The 16,660-nt window shown below is 38.3% G+C and overlaps 1 protein-coding gene across 4 annotated transcripts in view; it reads right to left on the bottom strand.

The window, feature by feature from the left end:
• Window positions 1-16,660, bottom strand: part of LOC143234635 (histone deacetylase 4-like) — a 78,198-nt gene that overhangs the window by 38,516 nt on the left and 23,022 nt on the right. The window lies entirely within an intron of this gene.

Here is a 16,660-nt window from a genome sequence, read left to right as displayed (position 1 = left end):
GTGAGCATGTTTGGTGTAACAGGGATTCGAACTCGCAACCCTCGGATTACGAATCGAGTGCCTTAATCAACTGGCCATGCTGGGCTCTGAAAGAAGTGAAATATTAATTTAGATTAATTATTAAATAAATACTTTAATCAAAACCAGGTAAAACTAAACAGCAAAACTATTTTTTTTTTTAAGGAAATGAAGTTACGTCACTTCACGTTGTTCAAACATATCTTTATTTTCGTGCATTACGTCACAATGGTCATCAGAACAAAGACATTTTTACCCGTAATAACACTGATAGTTGTGTTTTGTTTTTTATATTAAGCACAAAGCTACACAATGGGCTGTGTGTGCTCTGCCTACCACAGGTATCGATATCCGGTTTTTAGCGTTGTAAATCCGCAGACATACCGTTGTGCCACTAGGGGGCGCTGATATTGATAAAAAGGAGTAACAAGTATACACAGAAGTAGAATTTATATATTACACAAAGATACATAATTATTTATTAAGATCAAGTAAAGAAAAACTGGTATTAAGTGATGTATAGAAGTGACTGTTATCAACCTCTATAACGTTTAGTAGTATTTAAGCCTTAAACTCAGTTTTTCACTTCGCGCCCCCTAGTGGCACAGCGGCATTCCTACGGACTTGCAACACTAGAAACCGGGTTTCAATACCTATGATGGGCAAAGCACAGATAGTCCATTGTGTACCTTTGTGCTTAACTTCAAAACAAACAAATTCTAACCGTCTACAAAGTATTAATTTTAACAAACCTTCCTGATTCGAACTCATTTGAAACATCAGAGAACAATTTAAAATTCAATGTTGAATTAAAAAGTAAACAAGAATCGACAACAGATTGGGCTGATTTTATTACGTGATGTACATAAAACTAGCTAGAAATGTTCATGAATCAGTTGTTTATAAACAATTATTTCAAATTCGGAATTTTCAACATATTCCACAAGAGGACGCTGGCGTAGTCTCTCCAAAGCGGGAGGTAAGTGTTGCCCAGGTACTCCTTTGTAAGACGTCAATCGTGCTCTGGTAATTTTATCAGTTCCATTACGAATTATTTCCAATCTGTTTCAGAAACTTGCATAAATTTACACAATAGGCTATCTGTGTAAACACGTCCTTAATTTTAAAACGACAGCCTACAGTTAATGAGTCAAAGTTCTGGTCAACTCTTGTCTGATGAAACAGCGGAATCTGACTAGTACTCTTATCGGGTAGTCAAAGACCCGAAATGGAAACGTATCTTTAGAAATCACAATCCTTTATACCCACAGTCCAAACATGCGCGCTATTAAGACACGTTCAACTCAGTTATTGACAAATAAAGAGAGAATATAGTTGACTTTACGTAACGGAATGAAACGTAAAACGGAACAATGGTCCTCCGTGAAATTCCTTTACCAGCTCTCGTAAGCTTATCAAGAAACTGTTTATGTTGATCATTTTTCCAAATCATTTGTATTGCACAGTCCTAAGACACTGCTGCTAGACAAAACAGTTCTGTTTCTTTTGTATTGCACAGTCCTAAGACACTGCTGCTAGACAAAACAGTTCTGTTTCTTTTCCGATATAACCACAAAGCTACCAAAGGGATATCTACCCTAAACGTAATTAATTTGGATTTGATACACCAAAGGCAAACCGATAGTCGAGATCACCTACCGCCAACTCCTGGGATACTCTTCCCTTGATGTAATGGAGAGATTATACAGTCATCCTTATAACGAACTTTTTAGTTTTTCTGTTTACGAGATAGACGCCGATTCTAGAACTGAAGGCCCCTTAAACAGCACGCTACAAACCGGGTCACTCTAGGGCCTAACTATGTCCGCAAGATAAGTTAAGAGGTCGAGTTTTGTTGTTGTTTTTTTTAACTTTTGTCGGCATGTCTAATAAATATCTGTACTTAACATGACTTAAGTAATAAAATTATAACGAGAAAAGATAAAATATACAAATAAAACCAGATGAAGATCTTGAAAGAAAAACATTCAAGTTTATTATACCTTTAGACGAGAAGATAACTTGTGCAGTAGGTAAACTGTTAAACCCATTTATCATCCATTAAAATTAGTAAACATCCCCGTTACAATAAATTAAAAATTATTCAGAATAAGTGTGCTAGAGGGCACTCCAAAATTAATTTTTTCGTTAAATTTCACAGTTGTCTGGTTTCGTCCGTCTGTTTTCCGAGTAAAACGCATTACCATTAACGATTTTATGAATTTTAGACATAAAAAAGAATAAAACAACCATCTAAGATAAGCCCTAATTAAAAAGACAAATGAGAGAAAATCCCACCTTCCTTCAAACCTGGTCCAGCATGGCCAGGTGATTAAGGCACTCTACTCGTAATCCGAGGGTCGCTGGTTCGAATCCCCGTCGCACCAAACATGCTCGCCATTTCAGCCGTGGGGGCGTTATAATGTGACGGTCAATTCCACTATTCGTTGGTAAAAGAGTAGCCCAGGAGTTGGCGATGGGTGGTAATGACTAGCTGCCTTCCCTCTAGTCTTACACTGCTAAAGTAGGTACGGCTAGCGCAGATAGCCCTCGAGTAACTTTGCGCGAAATTAAAAACAAACCAAACCTTCAAACCTACCGCTAGCTATAAGTGGTCTGTATAACCTGTCGCTTGGGGGCTTGCGCGTACCGGAAGTATACTTGTTTTTTCAATTTCGCACAAAGCTACTCGAGGGCTATCTGTGCTAGCCGTCCCTAATTTAGCAGTGAAAGACTAGAGGGAAGGCAGCTAGTCATCACCACCCACCGCCAACACTTGGGCTAATCTTTTACCAACGAATAGTGGGATTGACCGTTACCTTATAACGCCCCCACGGCTGAAAGGGCGAGCATGTCTGGTGCCACCGGGGTTCGAACCCGCGATCCTCAGATTACGAGTCGAACGCCTAAACTCACCTGGCCGTGTCGAGCCTAATGGACGTATGCTATAAACCAATTTGTCAAACAGGAACTCAAATCTCTTCCAAAGTATGTAAAACGAAATACTTTTGTTTTTTCTTACTGACGTTTCCATTTTACGTTCAATTTAAGATAGGAAGTCTTTAGTCTGCACAGAGCATTAAGTGTTGATTTATTTACATAACGCTTTCCGAGTCACTAGAATAGAAAGTTTTGTTTCTAAATATAAAGCTGCTAACGAAAGATTAGGAGGTAAGTTTCAAGAAAAGTGGTAAAATATAACCATGATAAATCAAGTTCTCCTCTTGCTATGACGTGGCATAAAGTGACATGTATCGCATGTTACTGTTTGTAATTAAGTACAGAGTTGTCTGGGTTCTGCCCACAACGAGTATCGAAACCCGGATTTTAGCGCTGCAAGTTCTCAGACATGCTTGTGCACCACTGAGTGGCTGAATGTTATTAGTATCACTGAGTTATTTAGATGTTATAAATTTCAATGACGCCACGTGCTCGTTAATATTAAATTTTCTTTCGAAAAGGAAAACAACATAAAAGTATTGTTAAGTTATTTTTCAAACTTTACATTTAAAGTATCTTTTAATGATTTCCACAGGCCATAAAAGAAACTTTTTATATTTATTCTAAATACACGTGTCGTTTAAAAACGAGTCTCATTACAAGACGATAACACAAACTTATTGCACAGCATACAAAAGTTATTACATCTGTTACGAAAATTATTAAGTACAAATGTTATCGGGTCCTCCTCATTCGTGGAAAGACCCGTTTGTATTTTAACTTAATTATATTTTGATTAGAAGGTATGTGAACACATCATAAACATATTATTACCGGCAGTAACACCGGTTAGGGACCGTCTGTTAATATCTAACAACACACTTAAGCCTTTATGAAGCCGCAATAATGAAACAACAGGAGTGAGTGTGTGTGTGTGTGTGTTTTCATATAGTAAAGCCACATCGAGCTATCTGCTGAGCCCACCATGGGGAATCGAACTCCTGATTTTAGCGTTGTAAATCCCTAGACTTACCGCTGTACTAGCGGGGGACTAAAAACGTACGTGTGCCTGCCTGGAAAAAAACGTAGATGATTTTATAGTAATTTGTATACGGCAGAGAAACGGTCGTTATTGCTGAAGATAAGAAAGAAAACTAAACATATTTTTAAAAACTTTGTTAATCTGCAAAAAACACTATTTTTGTACTTGTGAAGCAGGCGTGATCTAAGGTTAGAGTGTTGGACCGTGAATCTCAGGGTTCACGATTCGCGTCCCATTGCCGCAAAATAGCGCGCTCCGCACTTTCAGGCTGTGAACGCGTTACAAGAGTAACTGTTGAATTTAACTGGTTGTAAAAAGTAGCCCAAGCGCTGGCGGTAGGTTCAGCTGGTTGGCTGATTATAACCAGTCGTCTCAACATTAAGATCTTGTGTCGCTGTACACAAGTACCCGTAACTATGAAAGCAACGTACACGTTTCGAAACGAAACATTGATTGTATGTCTTGTTTTGATATACCGACCAAACAAACGTCCACTGATAGATTAATTTCGGTAATTCTACTTTAGTTACGATTTTTTTTCCTTCTTCGTTTCATCTCCGTGCGTAATTCACTCAAGCGAGACAACTGCAAAACCTGATACAGAAATGCCAGTTACACTAAATAATTGAACAAACGTAATTAATATGTCTCTGCCCAACATTCATGTGACCACTTGACAGCGAAGAACACGGCGGGATGTAAGTGAGGTAGGGAGAATATACGACTTGACAGTTTAGATGCTGCTATTCTGGGCGTTGGTTGTTTGGAGACGCAGGTCGTTGTCAAGGAGATCATTTGGCGAGTTACAAATTGTGCAACATCTTACTCATGGTTAAACTATCGTTATTAAAACCAAACTAATTATATCAATTAAAAAACAAAGATTATAATAATAAATGCACATGTGTAAACGTAAATACACCGCCTTATAATCCAGTTATGTTTCGATGCTGTTGACCAAGGTACTTTAACGGTATATGATTCTTTTGAATGCTTACCAGATAATAAAATATTATTGTATCTAAAGTAGGCTTCATTCAGATATTAAAAGTGTGGCAGTACGAGTGTCGTACCTAAGTTGTGATACAGTTTAAGTATCTTCACAAAATTTGTCAAGCGTTCGATAAACACTGTAAGTCTTTCATACATTAAAAATAATAAATTCTAATAAAATGGTTAAAAATTAAAAGATTCAATAAATGAAGATCAGTATTGAATACATGTTGTCTTTATTTATGTTATTAAAACATTACATGTAAAGTTAATATAAATTAACAATAATAAAATATAAATAAACTGTTTTATTTCACTTCTCTTATCAGCTACCATTTAGTTGATCAAACCTGAAAATTTGAAAAGAAACACTATGAACTCAAGACAATATTTAGTAATATAGATAATAAACTGAAGACAAGACTGTAACGAACTTTGTAACAGTGCTAGTAATATAGATAATAAACTGAAGACAAGACTGTAACAAACTTTGTCAACTGTTCTACCTCAATTTAACACATTCATTTTATTTCTGTGTTTTCTAAGAGTTAACGATCATTTCTCACGAGAGTTAGCCCTGAATATTAGTGATTTTGAAGAGTGTGTGTTTGGTGAATTCCACTCACACCTACTCGGTGTATTACATGTCTCTAATGTAGTCGTGATAACTGTCTGCTCTCGTTCTGTTCTAACACCACCCACCGCCGACTGTTGAAGTGCTATTTTTACTAACGAAGAGTGGGACTGGTACAGGATCTGGAAACAGAACATGGATTAACTGAAGAAGAGAAACAGATGAGGATAGATCAGTAAAACTAACAAGATATAAGGTAAACAGAAGAGAGTACGGTAGATTGTAACTTTAGAAAGTGATCTGTTGAACTGAGCTAATGTGGTTCAAATATTGAACGAGTTATATGTTAAACACAATGAATAGACGGATTAACTGTGGTTACACTTGAACTAAAGCAGACAATGGCTCATGAATCTGGTTGACATGATTAGACCTGAACTGTGGAACATCTCTGTGTAGTCGCCTCCCAGTGGCTGAGCAGTATATCTGCGGACTTACAATGTTAAAAGCCGAGTTTCGATACCCGTGGTGGGCAGAGCACAGATAGCCCATTGTGTAGCTTTGTGCTTAATTAAAGACCAACAACAACAGATATATTTTTTTGGCCCGGCATGGTTAGGTGATTAAGGCACTCTACTGGTAATCCGAGGGTCGCGGGTTCGAATCCCCGTCACACAAAACATGCTCGTCCTTTCAGCCGTGGGAGCGTTATAATGTGACGATTACTCCCACTATTCGTTGGTAAAAGAGTAGCCCAAGAGTTGGCGGTAATGACTAGTTGCTTTCCCTCCCGTCTTACACTGCTAAATTAAGGACGGTTATCGCAGATATGCGCAAAATTAAAACAAAAACAATAATAGTGCAGAATATGGAACAGTTTGTCAGAAGCTGTAGTTTTACACGAATATATCTGAAACTATTACATGGACATCAATTGTCCTGAGAGTGGCCGGAGTAAGTGTGGTGTACTCTGGCCCTCATGTAGCATTTCTCAAATACATTCATCAGGTGACAAGGAACGAAGAGGTCATTGAATCCGACCCTCCCAAGTTTTTAGACCTAAATCCGGGTAAGAGAAGAAGAGAATGCTATACAGTTTTGAGTTAAATGCATTGTTCAAGACGTATCGACTTTCAAGTTAGGGTTCAATAAGAGATTCCTGCAGATTCATCATCATCAGCAGGTGACTCATTTTCACTTGGAGGTTTTACATTACTTCGTGGTGAAAAGTAAAGATCCACGTGAATCATGACGGGTAAGTGCGAGCTACTTTTATTACGACTGTAGGTAAAACGTCACGTTGTACAAGAGTGGATTACAAGTGGTGGTTGTCTCCATACGACAGGATATGCATGTAATTTTGTGAAGATTTTTAATTGTATATAAGAATTATGTTGCTTTTTTACGGTTTATTTAGTACCTATATATTTATATATTCTATTCACGGCGAGTTCCCCAGTATTAGACAGTGCAATGCCACCACGGTTCGACTTATGGATGGGTAACTGTCACAGATCTTTCTGTGAAAGTATATTCATATAACGAGATTAACTTCTCACATAAAATATCCGCATTCCGCTACCGAATTCATAGCCCTCCCCCCACTAGTTATTCACAACGATCCCAATGTACCGATCAAGGTCCTCCAACATTCCCAGTTACTTCTAATTGTTCCCTAAGGAAAACTGTAAGCAGTTGCTAACTCTATTATGACACGCTTTTGTGGTACACGAGAACGTGTGACACATTTGGTCCCCCTAGCTTGTAAGTGGGAGCATAATAAACTTTCAAACACGGCAGCTCAAGGATCTTAGGAGAGTACCACGAATATGAACTCCAAGGTTAAATTTGAGTTAACGACCTTGCAACGCTAATCGTGTATCTGATCATTAATGGGTAGCACTGCAGGTCATTAAGATAAGGACACACTCCAGGCTTCATGGGGTTCGCATGTCAAATTTGGTGTTGCTAGATCAAAACTGTAAAAAAATTTGCAAACAAACAAAAAAAGACATTACTTAATATAAGATTGTAGGGTTAAAATAAAAACATTTCGGTGAAAGAAGACTTCACATGTTATCAAGAAATGGAAAACTCATAGAGGAGTGTTTAGAACATCATGGACTAACACCACACACTCAAATCAACTTTATCAACTTCCTCATCTGCAAGATGAAAGATGCAGTCACCAAAGAGAACACTCAAATCCAAAACAACATTGCAATGAAACTGAACACATTTCTTGGTACGATTAACAAGATAAAAAACAAACAAATAATAAATCCATGTTATCGAAGGATGAATTCAAAATCAATGCCCCAAGTAGAACAGCAGTATGTCTGCGGATTTAAAACGCTAGAATATGGGTTTCAACACCGTGGTGGGCAAAGCATAGATAGTCCATTATGTAGCTCTGTGTTTAATTATAAACAAATTCAACGGCTGTTTAGATTAAAGGGGTGAACTCCAATTGATTTTGTGGTCTTGAAAATCCAAAGAAGGTAGCAAGATGTTGCAACATCGTTTATATAATGGGCGATCTGTTTGTTACGTAAAGCAACTTAAGGACTGTTTGCACTAATTTTGAAAAGAAGGTAGTTATTCAACATGGCCAACTGCCAACCACTAAGTTACAATTTACTAATGATAAGTTGGATGGACCATCTTATTATATCACGCTGAAAGAACTAGCATGATTGGCGATGGGTTTTGATCCCATGCTATAACTATCATAAAAGTGTGACCCCCCCCTCAAAGTTTTGCCAGTAATGTAATTTTTCTTGTAAGGTAAACACAAGAAAAACTTCTTGTGAAGGAACTAATAGAACGTAACATACCATGCAACATAATAATGGTTCATAGTTAGGTCGCCCAGTAATTTCACAAAATTCTAATAGAAAACACGAACAAACACCATCTTAAAAACAAACTTTCTTCAAAAGAAACTTTTATCTCAATTGTTAATGTTGCTAAAATACTGATAATAGCAAAAAAAGTCGATTCACCATTAATTCTTTATATTATCATCTATATTATTTTTGTTTCACAAGCCTACAGAATGAACGGTTAAGAATATTTTACTAAACCCTGAGAAAACCTACTAAAAACGTCTTTGCAGGCCATTAGATAATTTGTATATTGAATTTTAAAAGACAAGGACCTATTTTCGTTTGTATTTTAATTTATAGTTACCAAGTTTCTCTTCGAAACCATTGAAGCACCGAAGCCTATAGCAAAAACGGCTAGGAATATTGCACAAAAATCATTGTACAGCTACTAAACAAACTCCTATTAAGGTTGTAGGGCTATTTTTAAGTTGATTCTTGAAAATCGAGATTTCTACTCATTAAAACTTCCAAGTTCTTCTTCGCTACCAATCTAAGCTCTTCGAGATTATTTAAATTAGCGGAAATGTTTCGTTTTATTACAGCAAATAATGTTTACAAGTATCTCCAGCCTTATGATTACAGTTTTACAAGCATCACTGATAAAACGACAACGAGCATTTTACTGAAAATTGGACAATAGTAATGAATACAGTATCGAGTATGTCATAGGATAGTGTTAGACATTAAGTCAAGTGTTTGTTTGTATTTTCCTACTACACATTAATTGGAAAATAACCTAACTCATAACACGTTAACTGGAAACTACCATGTTTAGGATTCACAAAATTCTTCGACTTTACCGTTCTTCATTGTTTCTCGAGTTCATTGTTATACTTGGTTGTCTGCGACTATTTTAGAGAGTACCTTGTGTGATAATAATAGTAATAAAATGTGTCATCCACTTTTGTTTCAGTAATTTGCGAGCATACATCAGTTGTCATCCGTAATTTCACAATTATCTTTAAATATATATTATACGGAACACTTGTAGCTTATGACTTAACCAACTAGAAGTTAAAAAAAACAAAAACACACTCAAAATCGTTCTTATTACAAGTGTAACTACAAACAGCAACGAAAACGCACGCGCAATGCAGCCGAAGAAGGCTGATAAACAAAGCTAAGCTAGACGTAGCAAACAGTTAATATTCGTTCTTGCAGACAGGAATTGCTGCCACAAAGTGCTCTTGATATTTTTAATTTGTATCAACCAAAACAATTCATTCAGCTGCCGCTTCTGCCATCCTAGAGAAAGCTACGAGTTTTTATCTGCACTAAAGTCCAAAAACAAACATCGTGGTTGTTTACCGAAGCGAAGAATTGGCGTAATGATGAAATAAGATTATTTTGTATTAAGTGTGGTTTAGTTTGTTTTTAATTTTGCGCAAAGCCACACGAGGGTTATCTGCACTAACCCTCCCTAAATTAGTAGTGTAACATTGGAGGGAAGACAACTACTCATTGATACCCACCGCCAACTCTTGGGTTACTTTTTTTACCAACGAATAGGAGATTAACCGTAACATTACAACGCTTCCATGGGTAAAAGGGCGAGCATATTTGGTGTAACGGGGATTAGAACTCGCGACCCTCAGATTAAGAGTCAAGCACCGTCACTATCAGGCTATGCCGGGCCTATTGTACTAGCAACAAAAGTTGTATACAAATACAGATGGAAGATACAATGACTTATTAAATCCAGTGCAGTGGTTTATTTATTTTACGGCTATCTGCTGAGTCCATCATTTGTTTTAGACCAAAGCCACAATGGGCTACTAGCTCTGTCTACCGCGGAAAATCGAACTCCGAATTTTAGCGATATACGCTATAAGTGTACTAATGTCCCACGAAATGACTTACTGTAGTGGTAATGTAAAGTAGCGCTTCCAGAAATACGAGCGAATCCGATAATTTGTGGTTCGCAACTCGTCACACATGAGTTTGTGTATGCTCCATGAGAATAAGGATTATACCCCATTATTCGATCCCATAAGAGTAGCCCAGTAACAGGCAGCAAGAGCCAACCTCCTCCTTAGCATTCGGTTCAAAATTAAGGCTACGAATAGATAGCTCAGCTTCTGCGTAGCATTGCGCAAAAATACTAAAATCAAATATTCTACACGTGTATATCATGATGAGTGTTTTTAAGGTTATACAAACACTTGATAATAAAATTTAAAAAAAAATCACCTAATTTCATTGTAGAAATATACTAGTCTTCTTTAAACAGATGCAATCTAGTGGCAAACGATCCAGGCTGTGGTTCGAGAGGTCTAAAGTTCAAGGATGCTATAAGGCGCTGAATAAGCTCAGCATCTTCAACTGCGTTCGCGTTAAAAAGTGGCATTAAATTCCGCTGGGTGGCGTGTTTTGACGACTGATTGCCCTTCTTTTGATCAATAATTACACGTTTGGGGCAGCTTTGTCTGAGACTTGGGATCTCCGATATGGCTGTTTGGTCAACGTGTCACATCATAAAATTTCACTGACAAATAAATCGGGAGGTAAAACAAAATAAGAACCCTTAAGGACAAGAACAATGCAACTCGAATGACATCAGGAAACTAACCTCTAAAGACTTTGTTTGTTTGTTTGTTTTGGAATTTCGTACAAAGCTACTCGAGGGCTATCTGTGCTAGCCGTCCCTAATTTAGCAGTGTAAGACTAGAGGGAAGGCAGCTAGTCATCACCACCCACCGCCAACTCTTGGGCTACTCGTTTACCAACGAACAGTGGGATTGACCGTCACATTATAACGCCCCCACGGCTGGGAGGGCGAGCATGTTTGGCGCGAACCCGCGACCCTCAGATTACGAAGCGCACGCCGTAACGCGCTGGGCCATGCCGGGCCCCTCTAAAGACACCGTCATCCAATTGTCTTCAAATAGTTGACAGCTGCATCATGCGGAAAGGTACACTTAGAACACAACAATCCGATGTACGAGTACAATATGATACTGATCTAATTAGGAACACGGTTTTATCAGAACTGCGTAATAGATACTAGATTGGTACCTGTTGTTCTTCAAGGTTTTTGCTATCACATTTAGTAAACACAATTAAAACAAGTGTCACCTTCAGTCTCGTGCAGCGCTATCACATTTAGTGAACACAATTAAAACAAGTGTCACCTTCAGTCTCGTGCAGCGCTATCACATTTAGTGAACACAATTAAAACAAGTGTCACCTTCAGTCTCGTGCAGCGCTATCACATTTAGTGAACATAATTAAAACAAGTGTCACCTTCAGTCTCGTGCAGCGCTATCACATTTAGTGAACATAATTAAAACAAGTGTCACCTTCAGTCTCGTGCAGCGCGATCACATTTAGTGAACATAATTAAAACAAGTGTCACCTTCAGTCTCGTGCAGCAACTTAAAATACTAAAATCCCCACATATAAATATAGGGACTGTTTTACACACTTCGTCATTGGTCACCAGTATACAACACCTACAGTAGAAGGGGAGGGGGTGTGTGACTGTCTTCTTTAAATAAAAAAACAACAACAAAAAACACGAAAGAACTCCTTTAGCTATCAATAAGTGACTATGAAACTATGGACCAGTAAGAAGTTTCGTAGCTTTTGTGGACTATTTGTATCGCAGTGCCTTCGTTCTTTTGTGTGTATATAGAGGGCGTTAGAAGGTCATGAAGTTTCATAGGATCACAAAAGTAGTGTATAATTGTGGATGTAGTTTTAATATTTTAACACTATGATTATAATGAAAAGAACATTACACTATAAGCCACAAATAATTTAAGTAAGTAATTTCGCTGGCGTATTTGAAATTTTGTTTGCTTGTTTTGAATTTCGCTACACGAGGGCTATCTGCGCATTTGCATTTAATAGAAGGATTTTAAGAAGCACGTGAAAACAACAATACATGAGTACCTCTGTGATAAACAAGTCCACTTTAATTAATAACGTTAACTTTCACTCGAAGTTTCTTTCAGAAATTCGCGCGAGGTAACTGTGTGGTTGTTTATTTGTTGTTGTTTTTTTTAATTTCGCGCAAAGCTACACGAGTGCTATCTGCGCTAGCCGTCCCTAATTTTGCAGTGTAAGACTAGAGGGAAGGCAGCTAGTCATCACCACCCACTGCCAACTCTTGGACTACACTTTCACCAACGAATAGTAGGATTGACCGTTACATTTGTAACACCCCCACGGCTGAAAGGGCGAGCATGTTTGGTATGACGGGGATTCGAACCCGCGATCCTCAGATTACGAGTCGAGTGCCTTAACCACCTAACCATGCAGGGCGACTCGGGGATGATCTGCACATAGCAGTTCTCGATTTTGAACAAGCTAGTCAATAGCACCCAATTCTTGTCTGATCGAAAAACCAGATCTGGATGACACTAAGTCATAGAGCACCCTTGGCCCCAAAGTGTGAAGCGCATTTGTTGTCGCAACAGGTCGCGAACTTTGAATCCTAATATCCACAGTTCAAATACGCTAACCAGTAAACCAGGCCCGACCTTCAGCTTGAATGAAGGTAATAATTACACAAAGAAACAGGTAGACACTACACGTTACTAAGGAATCACAGAGATAAGCTAGGGCCCATTATACTGTGACATTGTCAAGTTGCACTTTACTGCTCGATGTGCAATATTTGTGCAGTTTCCTCAACTCTAAACATCGAATACACCCTAGGGTTAGTAAAAAGTAGATTCAGTATGATCATGTTATATTTTTGAAATATTTTGTTTGACAGTCGGACCAAAAATAAGCCCATAATGGTTTAACTTTCCACATACACAACACGTATTTCTGCATAATTTCTTTAGTCTCAAAACTAAAGAAGCGACATCTTGCGACAAAATAACGTTCTGCAAGTTGTGCGTGCGTGCGTGTTCTTAGAGCAAAGCCACACTAGGCTATCTGCTGAGCCTACCGAGGGGAATCGAACCCCTGATTTTAGCGTTGTAAATCCGGAGACATACCGCTGCACTAGCGGGGGGCTCTGGAAGTTGAACTGTTACACTTTGTCTGTTGGGAGTTTTTATTTGTTTATTGTAAGAATGAACTACGTGTGTTGTGCCTATTAAGAGTATAGAAACCCGGATTTTTGTTATGTGGGGGTGGGGCAGTATTAGTCGGACTGTTTCTATAGCCCTTAATTAACTCGAATAATTCAGTGATCGCAGACAGATGGAATATAATGACTGCATTATATGGGTTACAGCTTACATAACTCTAGAACCAGGATGTTGGATTACGGTAAACAACGCTAAAGTCTTGTCATTACATGGGTTACAGCTTACATAACTCTAGAACCAGGATGTTGGATTACGGTAAACAACGCTAAAGTCTTGTCATTACATGGGTTACAGCTTACATAACTCTAGAACCAGGATGTTGGATTACGGTAAACAACGCTAAAGTCTCGTCATTACATGGGTTACAGCTTGCATAACTCTAGAACCAGGATGTTGGATTACGGTAAACAACACAAGTCTCGTGCAAATATCAATACCATCTAAAAGTTTCAAACGACCAATGGCCTCTTTGTTCACACCTCAATACATGGAAAAGTGTACCGACTTGCATCGAGAGAACGAAGACAAATTGACGAAGACTTGACTTAAAACCAGTGTGGATACGAAACAACAAGGAATGGTAAAAACAATACAGTCATCTTTCTGGACGTAAACAGAAACAACAACAAAATTACCGAATGTTTCGGACATAAATACCACGCCTCCTGTTGGACGTTTAGGTGTCCATCATGTCGTTCCTTCTCGCTGTGTCTCCCGGGCAACAGTGATACACAGATGTACCTAAATTTATTATTCACGAAACAAACAATCTGTTCGATACTTAATCCATAATAAAACGATTGTTTCTTTACTTTGTTTTGTGTCGAAAATGTATTATCAAATTAATTATGATCATCACTTGATGTCGATTTCTCTCTTTTATTATTATATCTAATGAGCGACACTACTGAGTTTTTTGCTGTTTACAGTTAAGGGGTGGAGCCACTGTTTTAAAACATTCCAGCGATGTCTAGTGTTCCTTTATGTATATTAGTGTTTATTTGTTTGTTTTGAATTTCGCGCAAAGATACACGAGGGCTATCTGCGCTAGCCTTCCATAATTTAGCAGTGTAAGACAAGAGAGAAAACAGCTAGTCATCACTACCCACCGCCAACTCTTGGGCTACTCTTTTACTAACGAATAGTGAGATTGATCGTCACTTTATAATGCCCCCACGGCTAAAATGGCGAGCATGTTTGATATGACGGAGATTCGAACCCGCGACCTTTGAATTACGAGTCGAGTGCCTTAATCACCTGGCCATGCTGGGCCTTATTAGTTTGTTGTTTTACTTTATATCTTCACACTATAAACTAAATCAACACATACACAGATACAAACGTAACTCAATACAACTGTAATCGAAAGTTCACATACTGAAGCGAAAGTAAATTAGGCCTAAGAAAGTTCAATAACCAGAACACAATTGTGACAATCCTCATAATTTCTATGAGGATGGGCTGAGTGAATCACCAATTTTATATTAAGAATGTTTTCAAATGTCAACAACTATTTTACATGAAAGAAAATAAGAAAACTGCAACACAATAATGTAGTTCAATCTGTGAATCCCTCTAGTGGCTAACTGATAGCATACAACGCTCAAATTAAGGTTTTGATACCCGTGGTGGGCAAAGTGAGGCTTTGTTCTTAACAACAACGAGATCCAACTCTGCTTCTGTCCACCGGTGGGACAACGGTAAGATTACGATCTTACTAAAACCTGGTGTTCAATTTCCTGCAGTAAACACAGCGAATACCACGATGTGGCTACAAATAATCTGTTTAAAAACAACAAAAAACCAAAATGTCTACCTTTGTTGTTTGCATAATCTAAGAAACACGCAGAGCTACGGTTTGAAGTAAAAACTGACCAATCCATTTTCTTGAGCCTGGCATGGTCGGGTAGTTATGATGCTCGATTCGCAAACCGTGGGATCGAAACCCGGCACCAAACACGACTGCCCTTTCAGTGGTAGGGTGGGGTTTAGAGTTATAATAGGACAACCAACCTTACTATTCATTGCTAAAGAGTACTACAAGGGTTCGTCGGTTGGTGCTGCCAGCAATTCAAAGTTAAGGAACTGAAAAGTAGCCCTAGTGCCTTTGTCATAAAAACACAAATAAGAAAATTGTTCAGTGTATGCAATGACGTACGTATGTGATGGAACAGCGCATTATCGACCATCAAACTGAAATCACACTCTTGAAACCAATGATTAACAATGGCTACCGGGGTCCTGTTTCTGTTATCCACAATATACAAGACACCAGTTCTAATGATACATATCTCACCTACCCACAACAATCAGCAGACCTAACATCGAACCTCAGCTACATTCTACCTTGGTATCAGTATTCATTTACGTCGTGCGTAGAAAAAAGTGGCTTAAGTTTAATATAAATCTTTCACATTCAAACAGATTGGGCTTCCAGTCCTAGCAAAGTCTTCACACAACTCCACACTGTTCCGTGACAAAGCTGTCCATTCAACGCCATCACACAACTCCACACTGTTCCGTGACAAAGCTGTCCATTCAACGCCATCACACAACTCCACACTGTTCCGTGACAAAGCTGTCCATTCAACGTCATCACACAACTCCACACTGTTCCGTGACAAAGCTGTCCATTCAACGTCATCACACAACTCCACACTGTTCCGTGACAAAGCTGTCCATTCAACGTCATCACACAACTCCACACTGTTTCAGGACAAAAACAAAAGAAGTGAGCTGTCTACGCCCACGACGAAGTTAAGATTGATAGTAGATTAGCAACAGGTTCGTATACACGTGTTGAAACTCAAAGCACCGTCAGTAATGAACTCACCAGCTCTTGTTTTGTTTTTAATCTTATTTGTGTTGCTGGTCACAAAGAGTAGATCCATCTCTTCTTCTGTTTTAACATTAAATCCTTTACGAGGACTTAAAGAGGATGGAATGGCTTTTATTAAGATGTCTCATCCCTTGATGGAGAACAAAACTGTTTTAGAAATAACATTTGTTTCTCGTGGTAATCACAGATTCAGATATTTAATTAGTACAAGAATAATGGCAGTAATTACCTACGAACAGAATTTATTTTACACAAGTACTTAAATTATGTGTCTGAGAGTCAGGCGTTATTCTGGTGTTAGTGTGTCGGGCTGCGTCA

This window comes from Tachypleus tridentatus, chromosome 12 (assembly GCF_004210375.1).
Source record: "Tachypleus tridentatus isolate NWPU-2018 chromosome 12, ASM421037v1, whole genome shotgun sequence".
NCBI lineage: Eukaryota > Metazoa > Arthropoda > Merostomata > Xiphosura > Limulidae > Tachypleus > Tachypleus tridentatus.
Note: the sequence above shows the minus strand (reverse complement) of the source record. Positions and strands in the feature narration are given on the sequence as shown.